Consider the following 11,368-nt stretch of genomic DNA (forward strand, 5'->3'; position numbering starts at 1 on the left):
CAAAATTCAAGGTGTTGAGCCCTCCAAACTGAATCAAAGGAAGTATTTCCACAAATTCATGTGAATGTAAACAGTTAAGTTTTGCATGGCTCTACTAATTACTGGTTGACTATAATCTAATTAGGGATTTCTATTGCTTTTGCCTTGTGTCACTGCTGTTTGCTTGCTTTAAAAATAACAGTGCAGGTGTCCAGATTAGGTATTATGTTGAACAAGAACACACAGATCGTATGTGACCAACTGCAGTACAAAAGGATTTTGAATGCAGGCAACACTTTGTTTACATCCAACAGTTTCTAAGGGCTGAAAGCGTGAATGTGCCTAGGGCATCTAAGCAATAGATTAATAGTGTTGGCCTGTCACACTGAAACATGAAATTGCTGCACTCTGGACAGTAGCCAACCTTTTCCTGAAGTTATTTTGTTTGCCAAGTTCAACGAGTATATTTGAAAGATCACACGGAAAGTAATCCCGGTTTATTATGCAAACCTTTCTGTCACAGGGGCCTAAGTTTGGTCACAGTAGCTGAAGTTCGTGCAGCAAAAGTCTTGTGGGTATTTCTCCCTTGGCCTGCACTGAGGGCCAGCCAAAGTGCTTTTCACCACATGGTGATGAAAAGGAGGATCAAACAGCTCTCAAAGCAAAGCCTCTATCTGACTGGACCTTTCTATATATAGGGTAGTGCAATAAAAACCCTTGTGAACAGTATGCAATCTGCCTGCCTGGGACTAGGGGGATACAATCAATACCTAAAAGTGAGGGTATATATATTATAAGCAATTATAAATCATATCAGCTGCTATCTGATAACAAATTACTTTAGTCAGCCTGAGATGGGAACTGTCCCAAAATAAAAAATCCCTGAGAAAGAACTTTAAACAAAAGCAAGAGTGAGATTTCTAAACTTAGTTGTAAAATGTGTTGTAAAGGTCAGGTTCACAAGGAGATCATGCCAAATCTCTAATGATGTGACATTTTTATGAGGCTGAAAAATAATATCTTGGCAGAAGGTAACTGGGTAATATGAGAGGGGGGATTTGTTTAAATTAGACTGCATATTCTTTTTAAATTTCAAATTTAGTTCTTGATCCTGCCACACCTCACTCTGATGCAAAGTCCTTGCTCCTGTAAATCGTACCATGGTGATCAGTGGAACTACTCCGCTAAGTAAAGGCTACTCACGTGAATAAGGCATTGCATAACTGGATCCTTATTTTTTTAACTTTATTTTCAAAGCCTGGTAATTTTTCCTACGGTATAGATAAAAGCAACCATCACATTTTAAGATTAGGTCTTACACACAGTGTCTATATAATGCACTAAGCTATGCACAGACAGAACTTTCAAGCTGCACAGTTAACCTTTTTTAAGGACAGGAAATGCAAAAGGCCAAAAATCTGCATAGTCATCTAGTCCGTGGCCAAAATCAGATTTGAATGTAGGGCCCAAAAGATGAATGACTAGTGTATGAAACCATTGCTGCAACTAGCATCTCTTCATTCTGTCCCCTAAATAATTTCGGGCCTATCTTGCACCACTGAATTCTATGAAATGTTTTCCCCCCTTCACTTGGGAGTAGGCTTGGGCCATCTTTAAACATATATTTTAAAAATATGCCCTACGTTGACCCCATTCTTGATACCAATAAACGTTTCTCTTGTTCAGATGCAGATTTTCGTACTTGGTGTTTTCCCCCAAAATCCTTCCTCCCCACACCAATTAAACAGGCAAGTGAAGGTCTAAGGTGGTTGGTCAAAAAATATAGTTGGAGCTGTGGCACTGGCAGCATGCCATGCAACCTCCTTTTAAATCTAACATTTCAGCACAAGCAGCAGTATCAGGCCTTTGACTAATGAACCTAGTGTTTGTGGCTCTGAATAGGGCTTGGAATAAAAAGCTTTGAAAGGTGGCTGTACCATTCCAAGACACCCTTTCATCTCTTCATTGGCTGCGTGGTCAGCTTCATTGCTGCACTAACTTGGGAAAGGAAAAACAAGGTAGTTTCAATAAGGCCTTCCTTCTCAAATTGGTGGTATTCCACATATTGCACTTGCCTTGCCACTACCTATTGATACATCAAGGTAAGACTGGAACGAAGAAGAAAAACTGCTAACACAGTAATATTTTATTAGAGATGAAAAAAATCCAGTTATAAAAACTAGAGATAGATCTGAACCAAATCTCTTGATTCTGAATACCCCTGCACCCACATGCCAATCTAAACTCTCAAGTTCAAAAACTGGGGAACTGTAATTGTTTTCTTCCATTGCTGTTTAGTTCGAGACCTGACTTATTAGGAAGACCCCCTATGCGGTGACATTAGGCAACGGAGGCTGTGTTCGCATTCTGGATATGTCTATACACCCTGTGGAACACAGGTGCTGGAACTAGGGGTACTGTCTCATCCCTGGGCTTGAAGAAGTTTCCATCATATACAAGGTTTACAGTTTGGTTCGATGACTCTCAGCACCCCCACTATACAAATTGTTCCAATGCTCCTGCTGTGGAAGCAAACCTATCCCCCTCCCTACGCTTCAGAGCCTAAGCCGCAATTTCAAAGCAACCTCTACAGAGCTATTTTTAGAGCACTAGTGTGAGCTCACTAGCCCAAGTCTGTCAACCCGGGCTAGGAGGCTCACTTCTGTGGTCTGTGTAGACACGCTTACTGGCGGCCAGAGAGAAGCACAGGACAGTGTCAATGAAGAATCCCTTTTATAGTCGTTACAATTTCTTCTGTACTGTGACATGCTAGAGAAGCATTTCTAATAAGAATCCACCCAAACCTCTTTCCCGACCTTCCATCCTTTGTTTAGAAATGGCAGTGGGGAAATGGGGAGAAAAAGTTTGGTCAATTTCCCTTTGAAATCATTTTTCATTTTTGTATCCTCTGCATTTTCTGATGCCAGCCAAAATTGGAGATATACGTGGAAAGTATGTGGAAAAGAGAAAACAGGTGGTCCGTCTTTATAAAGCTTCCAGCCCAACTTCTGAGATACAAGAGCTTTAAAATAAGCTTTGCATAAGAATCTGTCCATTTGGATGCTGGTCTGCCCAAGCTTTTGGAAGTTCACCAACCACAAAGTTTTAGGAATGTTGACTTCCAGAGCATTATTCGGGGAGGGATAGTGATCAACTTCCTGAGGAAGTGACTGATAAAACAGCTGCCCTGTTTTCTATTTACAAAGAAAATAAAAAAGTTTCAGAGGGATTCCCTACCCGATCCTTAGTAATTTTTTACGCTTTTGCAGAGATAAACGAAGTACTGCAGCAGGACTGGAAATCCCTGTGAAGCCTGGCCAGAAAGCGTTAAGCATCCTGCAGGATAAATGTCCAGAACCAACTATTAAAGACATGTTAGAAAAGTGTGTGAATGGTAATTAGGGCCACTCCATGATAGATAGGCTAGAACTTTGAAATGCAAACCTGTATTGTTAGAGAATTGGAGGTGATACTAATTGTATGTGTGTACTTGTATCTTGTCAGATGTTAGCCATGTAAACAGACAGTTCCTGTCTGTCACTATAGCTATTGATTCAGAGATCAAAAGGAAATATTAACATTTAGATGAACTGTAAATATAGTAATATCACTGTATTCATCTCTCTCTGAAATGTATAGCAAATCACCTGAGAATGGTGGAAAACGGGCAAGTGCCTTATGTTAATCTGTATAGCTAATTACCGGTGATGCTTAGGAAATAGACTTCCTTCAAAGTCTCCATAATTGCCTATTGTTCACCTGATAACCCTGAGCTGTCAAAGGAGGCCTGGAACTGTATAAAGATGCCTGGGGTCCCAATCCTTTTTATCTCAGACCTGCTTGATGCTTCATGCAGGGGAAGCTTAAGTCGTAAGGCTGAACTCTCCAGTGCTGAGCTGGATCACCCTGAATATGGACATTGGCAAGGTAGCAGGTAGCTAACAGTATATCCAGGGCTAGCTCCAGGTTTTTTGCCGCCCCAAGCAAAAAAACCCAAAACAACAACAAAAAACCCACACACACCCCTCCGATAGTGCAACTGCCGAAGCAAAAAAAAAAACGAAACAAAAAACCCTCCCGGAATGCCGCCCCTGGAATTGTGCCGCCCCAAACACGTGCTTGGTTTGCTGGCACCTAGAGCAGGTCCTGAGTATATCCTCTTGTTTAGGCTGCATGGTCTAAGGAGCAGATGCAAAGGGAATATGACAGAGGAGAATGGTGTCACATCTTTTTTTCATTACAGATCAGAAGAGAATAAAAAATTATTATTATAAAAGTGGAGACAACCTGAAAGCAGTCCCTATTTTCATAAAATAACCATATAAGGGTAGGGAGACAATATATCCTATCAAATGCTTTTTAAAAATAGTGACAATTAATCAGATGAAACAGACAGGGAATCAAGTAACTCCAGCCACTAATATAAACGAACAGCTTCTCAAGTTAGATGATTTAGCCATATCAGATCTTATCATTTAGCTAGGCTAACATAACAAGTAGTCTGCATGTAGGAGAAACCTGGGACTTATCAACTATAAGATTAAATTCTCTCCCTTTACCTAGAAAGGGTGGTCATTCAAGGTTACAACAGAGGTAACTGAAGGAGCAGTGTGCAAAAACTTTCATAGCAGCTGCCTTAGTCTGTTAGGCAGGCTTTCTACTCCAGAGCAGAGGCTCTGAAGCTGGCACAAAAGCCAACCAAACAAGACAAACATATGTACAAACATGGTCGCTCCCTCCCCCACCCCCCTGCCCTCCCACCCCAAATACATTAATGTTCTCTCAGCACATAAAAAACTAGACTTTCACAGAGACTTCTTTGGGTACTAGCATAGGGGAGGTTTTTCACATTCTGTCTTTTAGAGGATTTTGTTCCAAAGCTGTTACACTCAGGAATGACTTAATAAATGAACCTCTAAAAATTCGGTACCATCATGACATAGCTCAAAAAGAATTTAGGCATTTGTATACACAGAGCAGCCAGTTTTCACCATATTTTGCACAGGCTTTATTTCCAGATATTGTAACTTAGTATTATGGGACACAAAGTATTAGAGTAACTATTCCATTACAAACATTAAAAGAGCATTAAAACTGCAAATCAAAGCACACAAAAAATCAGGCAACAAAGTTAAAGTTGTCTTCAATCTGTCCCTTTACATACATACATATATGTACAATACTAGCCCCTCCATATATATATATATATGGAGGGGCTAGTATTGTTTGAATGGGAAATTATTCCATTTTGATATTGGATTTATTCGCAGAACACAGTCATGTTTGCTAGAAGTTTTCTCCATCTATATAAGTCTGCTGCTGTTCTAGTGCTTCACCACCCTCCTAGCAAAATCTCCCAGACATGAATATTAACAACAGCTGACGTCGTATGGCGAACCACTTCTTGACTGGCCAGCTGGATATGTTAACTCATCACAATATGGATTATCTAATCTTTCATAAGGAAGTAGAATGACACAAATGAGACAAAGAATGTTTTGTGTCAAGAAAGCATAACAGTGTACCAGACGGGTTATTATAAATGTAACTAGGTTGTTTGTTATGTGTAAATGTAGCTAGGCTGTTTATTATGTGTACAGAAGTTCAACATTTTAACTTTTTGATGAGTCAGAGAAAGAGAAGGTAGGATTTAAAAAAAGTTAACATGCTCACTTTCTGATGTAAAATATAGGACAAAATTTTCAAAGCTGGATTCCTAAAATCATTCATATTCATATTTAGGCATCTAAATACTAGTGGCCAGACACTGAAATGCTGAGCACCCACAAATCTCATTGAAGTCATGATGGGGCTATGTCCATTTACTGCAGTGGAGGATCTAACTCATTTACTTCAAGGGAGTTAGTTCTGATTTACCAATATGAAAGCAGAATCAGACCCCTAACTTTCTGCTAAATATTTTGCTGACTAAGTGTGTCCAACTTTTTCTGTTATGAGTAAACAGGAGAAATGGGAGATAATATTCCTTTATAGACAATCTGGCAATTCCCAAAAGCAAAGGAGAACTTCAGTTTCCAAACAACAAGAATGGAGAAACCCTTGGCAAGATTCACATTGACTGAGCAGTGTTAAAACCAGCGAGCTGTTAAAAGTTCAGTACACGATCATAATTCCCCTCAATTGGAAACTGTGAGGACACCCCCATAAAACATGGGTAGGTAGAGTGAGAAGCTTGAAATTAAATACCCTCTAAAACCTGGTATCCTCCACATGGAAGTACATCATTGTTAATGTTGATGTGCTAGCTGGACTGGCTATATATAAAGGTATTATGTGGTGCTCAAACAGGTGTTTCTGGAAGGATAACATACATCTTTTATGGTACTTTGTGTAAATATCTATTACATAGTAAGTCAGAGCATTGGAAATAACTCTAATTAAGAAACTCGGGAGTAGAAAGAAAAGGGCAGAATTGTCGAGGTTCCCTAAAGAATCTATCAGTCCTAAAGCTAACTGCAGTTTTAAGTCACACAAAGCGCAGCACTTTGATCACATACATTTAAAAGACGAGGGTGGTGTGGTACAGAGAATTTCATGTTAGCATATCACGCATTGTGGACACTCTTAGGTACATGTTACAGTCTTGACCTTATGGTTAACAGTACTGCCAACGCCAAGCATTTAAAAATCATGTGTCTGGCCCCTAAAGATCATGAGATTTTTTTAAAAATAATAGAGTGGGGGTCCTTTTAGTTGTTCTCTGATGTTTGAGCCTTGAGAGTTCAAATTTTCATCCTTTTCTCTGCAACTGTGAAGGATTGAAATATATTTTTTATATGAAAGCTGAGATTTGTATCTAGTCACAGATTCCAGGTGCTGGGGCTTTAAGAAAAACACCAGTTATGGTGAGATTCACTCAGAGTTGGCAATATCAGCTTATAATTCATCTATGTTGCTCATACAGTGGTCACCATTAAAAAAAAACCAAAAACATTTACCTACAGTTAGAATGAAGTGATGTCTGAGATCCACAGGGCTATCCCTACCCTAAGTACAAATTTGACCAAAGGTCCAAGTTTTTGTGAAAATGTTTGTTTAGCTGCAAAATATTCACAAAGCAAGTATGGGTAATGACCATAGGTCTAGTCATTGTAAGTTTTTTCTGCAAGGTGCTGACATTATACAGTCCTTTTAATGCCTGCCAGGATGCTGCAAACTATTTGAGGGACTCTCCTGATTTCGAAGCTTACTAGCTGAAAGTAAATCCTGTGGTGACCGGGCTCAAAGTACCCAGTTTTTCCCCTTATGCTGTTAGTCTATTCATATTTGCTGGCTGAGGTTCCTACATTGCATATACATCCTGACTCTCCTGATTATGACACACAACAGCTCGCACAGATATTTGTAACATCCTGTGGCCTGACCACCAGCAAAACACTGCTAAGCTACACCCACCAGGACTAAGGTACTATACAAGGTCTCTTAGCACTACCAAGAAGTGGGACTATAGCTGCAGAATTAAGTCTACTGTGCAGTTTCCACCTATATAACTGCCATCTGAGACTTGATCCTCATGTCACTAGATTGTGATATCACATTGTGCCCTCGTGTAGTGATTCAGTGTTACAGCATGATGACAATATGCCAATCCTCAAATGCATTTTCAGGGCTTTTCAAATGGCCTGCCCTGCTTGCAGTGATACATTCTTATCAAAGCAGAGCTATTGTCACATTAAAATAAGGTGGGGGGACAAAAACTATCCTCTTCTGGCAAACATTACTCAAAACTAATAACAATCATAGGATCATAGAAGATTAGGGTTGGAAGAGACCTCAGGAGGTCATTTAGTCCAATCCCCTGCTCAAAGCAGGATCAACCCCAATTAAATCATCCCAGCCAGGGCTTTGTCAAGCTGGGCCTTAAAAACCAATAAGGATGGAGATTCCACCACCTCCCTAGGTAACCCATTCCAGTGCTTCACTACCCTCCGAGTGAAATAGTGTTTCCTAATATCCAACCTAAACCTCCCCCACTGCAACTTGAGACCATTGCTGCTTGTTCTGTCATCTGCCACCACTGAGTACAGCCTAGCTTCATCCTCTTTGGAACCCCCTTCAGGTAGTTGAAGGCTGCTATCAAATCCCCCCTCACTCTTCTCTTCTGCAGACTAAATAAGCCTAGTTCCCTCAGCCTCTCTTCATAAGTCATGTGCCCCAGCCCCCTAATCATTTTTGTTGCCCTCTGCTGGACTCGCTCCAATTTGTTCACATCCTTTCTGTAGTGGGGGACCCAAAACTGGATGCAGTACTCCAGATTTGGCCTTACCAGTGATGAATAAAGGAGAATAATCACTTCCCTCAATCTGCTGGCAATGCTTCTACTAATGCAGCCCAATATGCTCTTAGCCTTCTTGGCAACAAGGGTACACTGTTGACTCATATCCAGCTTCTCGTCCACTATAATCCCCAGGTCCTTTTCTGCAGAACTACCGCTTAGTCAGTCAGCCCCCAGTCTGTAGCAGTGCATGGGATTCTTCCATCCTAAGTGCAGGACTCTGCACTTGTCCTCGTTGAACCTCAGATTTATTTTACCCCAATCCTCCAATTTGAGTAGGTCACACTGGACTCTGTCCCTGCTCTCCAGCGTATCTACCTCTCCCCCCAGCTTAGTGTCAACCGCAGACTTGCTGAGGGTGCAATCCATCCCATCATCCAGATCATTAATGAAGATGTTGAACAAAACTAACCCCAGGACTGACCCGTAGGGCACGCCGCTTAATACCAGTGGTCAACTAGACATGGAGCCATTGATCACTACCCGTTGAGCCAGAAGATCTAGCCAGCTTTCTATCCACCTTATAGTCCATTCATCCAATCCATACTTCTTTAACTTGCTGGCAAGATTACTGTGGAAGATCATATCAAAAGCTTTGCTAAAGTCAAGGTATATCCTGTCCACCCCTTTCCCCATATCTACAGAGCCAGTTATCTCATCGTAGAAGCCAATATAGCAGTGCACAGACAATCCAGGAAGTTTTTGGAGAGTGTTGGGGACAACTTCCTGGTGCAACTGCTGGGGAAACCAACTAGGGGCCGTGCTCCTCTTGACCTGCTGCTCACAAACAGGGAAGAATTGGTAGGGGAAGTAGAAGTGGGTGGCAACCTGGGCAGCAGTGACCATGAGAAGGTCGATTTCAGGATCCTGACAAAAGGAAGGAAGGAGAGCAGCAGAATCCAGACTCTGGACTTCAGAAAAGCAGACTGACTCCCTCAGTGAACTGATGGGCAGGATCCCCTGGAAGGCTAATATGAAGGGGAAAGGAGTCCAGGAGAGCTGGCTGTATTTTAAAGAAGCCTTATTGAGGGCACAGGAACAAACCATCACCATGTGCAAAAAGAATAACAAATATGGCGGGTGACCAGCTTGGCTTAACAGATAAATCTTCAGTGAGCTTAAACACAAAAAGGAAGCTTACAAGAAGTGGAAACTTGGACAGATGACTAGGGAAGAGTATACAAATATTGCTCAAGCATGCAGGAGTGTAATCAGGAAGGCCAAAGCACAATTGGAGTTGCAGCTAGCAGGGGATGTGAAGGGTAACAAGAAGGGTTTCTGCAGGTATGTGAACAACACAAAGGTGATCAGGGAAAGTGTGGGACCCCTACCGAATGGGGGAGGCATCTTAGTCACAGCTGATGTGGAAAAAGCTGAAGTACTCAATGCTTTTTTTAACCTCTGTCTTCACAGACAAGGTCAGCTCCCAGACTGCTGCACTGGGCAGAACTGTATGGGGAGGAGGTGAGCAGCCCTTAGTGGTGAAAGAACAGGTTAAGGGCTATTTAGAAAAGCTGGACATGCACAAGTCCCTGGGGCCGGATGAGGGTGCTGAGGGAGTTGGCTGATGTGATTGCAGAACCATTGGCCATTATCTTTGAAAACTTGTGGCAATAGGGGGAGGCCCCGGACGATTGGAAAAAGGCAAATATAGTGCCCATCTTTTAAAAAAGGAAGAAGGAGAACCTTGAGAACTACAGATGGGTCAGCCTCATCTCAGTCCCCAGAAAAATCATGGAGCAGGTCCATTTTGGAATCCATTTGGAAGCACTTGGAGGAGAGAGTGGATCAGGAACAGTCACGTGGATGTGTCCACTTTCCTTTAGAACACACAGGACAACTTGCTCCTTCTTTGCTTCAACCAATGGGAACTGACCGACATAGTTGTGATTTCACAAACATTTCTGTTTCTGCTAATAGGAGCTATATGCTAAACTTCCTGAGTAACTCCAGGATCGGTCTCATCTCTGAGTAATGCCCTCTTCCCTGAGGTGGGAAGTCTAACGGGAATTGCACTGTAGCAAGACACAGCCTCAAAAACAGGCAACAATGGTCGTGGAGAGGGCCTGAGTAGGAAAACCAAGCAATGTGCTGATTCAATGCATCCCTCAGGCAGCCTCTGCAGACAGGATTCCTATGGAGCGACAGACACCTTGAAAATCTTCCCTAGTTCAGCATTGAAAATAGCCACCGCCCTCCTCTGGGGGTGAATACTTACTGGGGCACAACTGGCTCCTTGTGGCAGCAGAGATGAATCAAGCCTAGAACAGGTGCTGAGCTCCCTCTCCATATATTAAAAAAAGAGAATATTGCCCTTGGAAAAAGCTGTTCTTAAAGAGAGAGAAGAAAAGATTTCTTGATGAGAAAGACATCTTTTCCTGGAGAGTACATTGGTACTGTATAATTGGAAAGCTATTTTAATTTATTTAAGCCCAGTTTAATCTCACGTGATATGTTAATACTGAATCAGATGTACCATAGCCATAAAGCATTGTACAGTGTCCAGGTTTTGTCGTATGACTAGGATCAAAGAGTTCAAAATTAACAGCATTAACACCACTGAAGAAGCATGAAGAACTTAAGGTAGTCACATGACAGACCTTTCAGGAAGGATGTCAAAATGAAGTAATAAACCCTAATACGTGTGAAGCTTATAGATATTTTTATACAGAGATATAGTTCTCTTCACAATATAGCCATCAAAGACTCTTAAGACTGTCACAGGAGAAGAAATGCTCAGCCTGAAAACTTTCACTGCTCATGATTTAATTTTTGTGCTAAATAAAACCCATGCTGTGATGCTATGCGCCATATTCTTCATAGAGATATGCTTATGGCGTAACTAAGAACTGTTTTATGCAAGTTGGGTCATGTGAGGTATCATTGGAAAGATTATGATTTGCTGAATGTGATTATCCAATTTGTATGCATATATCATTTCTTTATTTGAAGTTAGGAATATTGACTATGTAACAATTACAACTGTGTTTGCACCTGGGGAACGCCCGCCAGACAGTATGCAATCAGCCTGGAATGGGCCATTAGGGAGAACAATAGGACTTTGAAAATACTCCTTCCTAAGACATTTCCTGG

General features: G+C 41.5%; 1 protein-coding gene across 1 annotated transcript in view; it reads left to right on the forward strand.

Annotated features, from left to right (window-relative positions):
- The window catches only part of LOC135983898 (general transcription factor II-I repeat domain-containing protein 2A-like), a 984,084-nt gene that overhangs the window by 105,803 nt on the left and 866,913 nt on the right, over positions 1-11,368 (forward strand). The window lies entirely within an intron of this gene.

This window comes from Chrysemys picta, chromosome 5 (assembly GCF_011386835.1).
Source record: "Chrysemys picta bellii isolate R12L10 chromosome 5, ASM1138683v2, whole genome shotgun sequence".
Classification (NCBI taxonomy): Eukaryota; Metazoa; Chordata; order Testudines; family Emydidae; genus Chrysemys; species Chrysemys picta.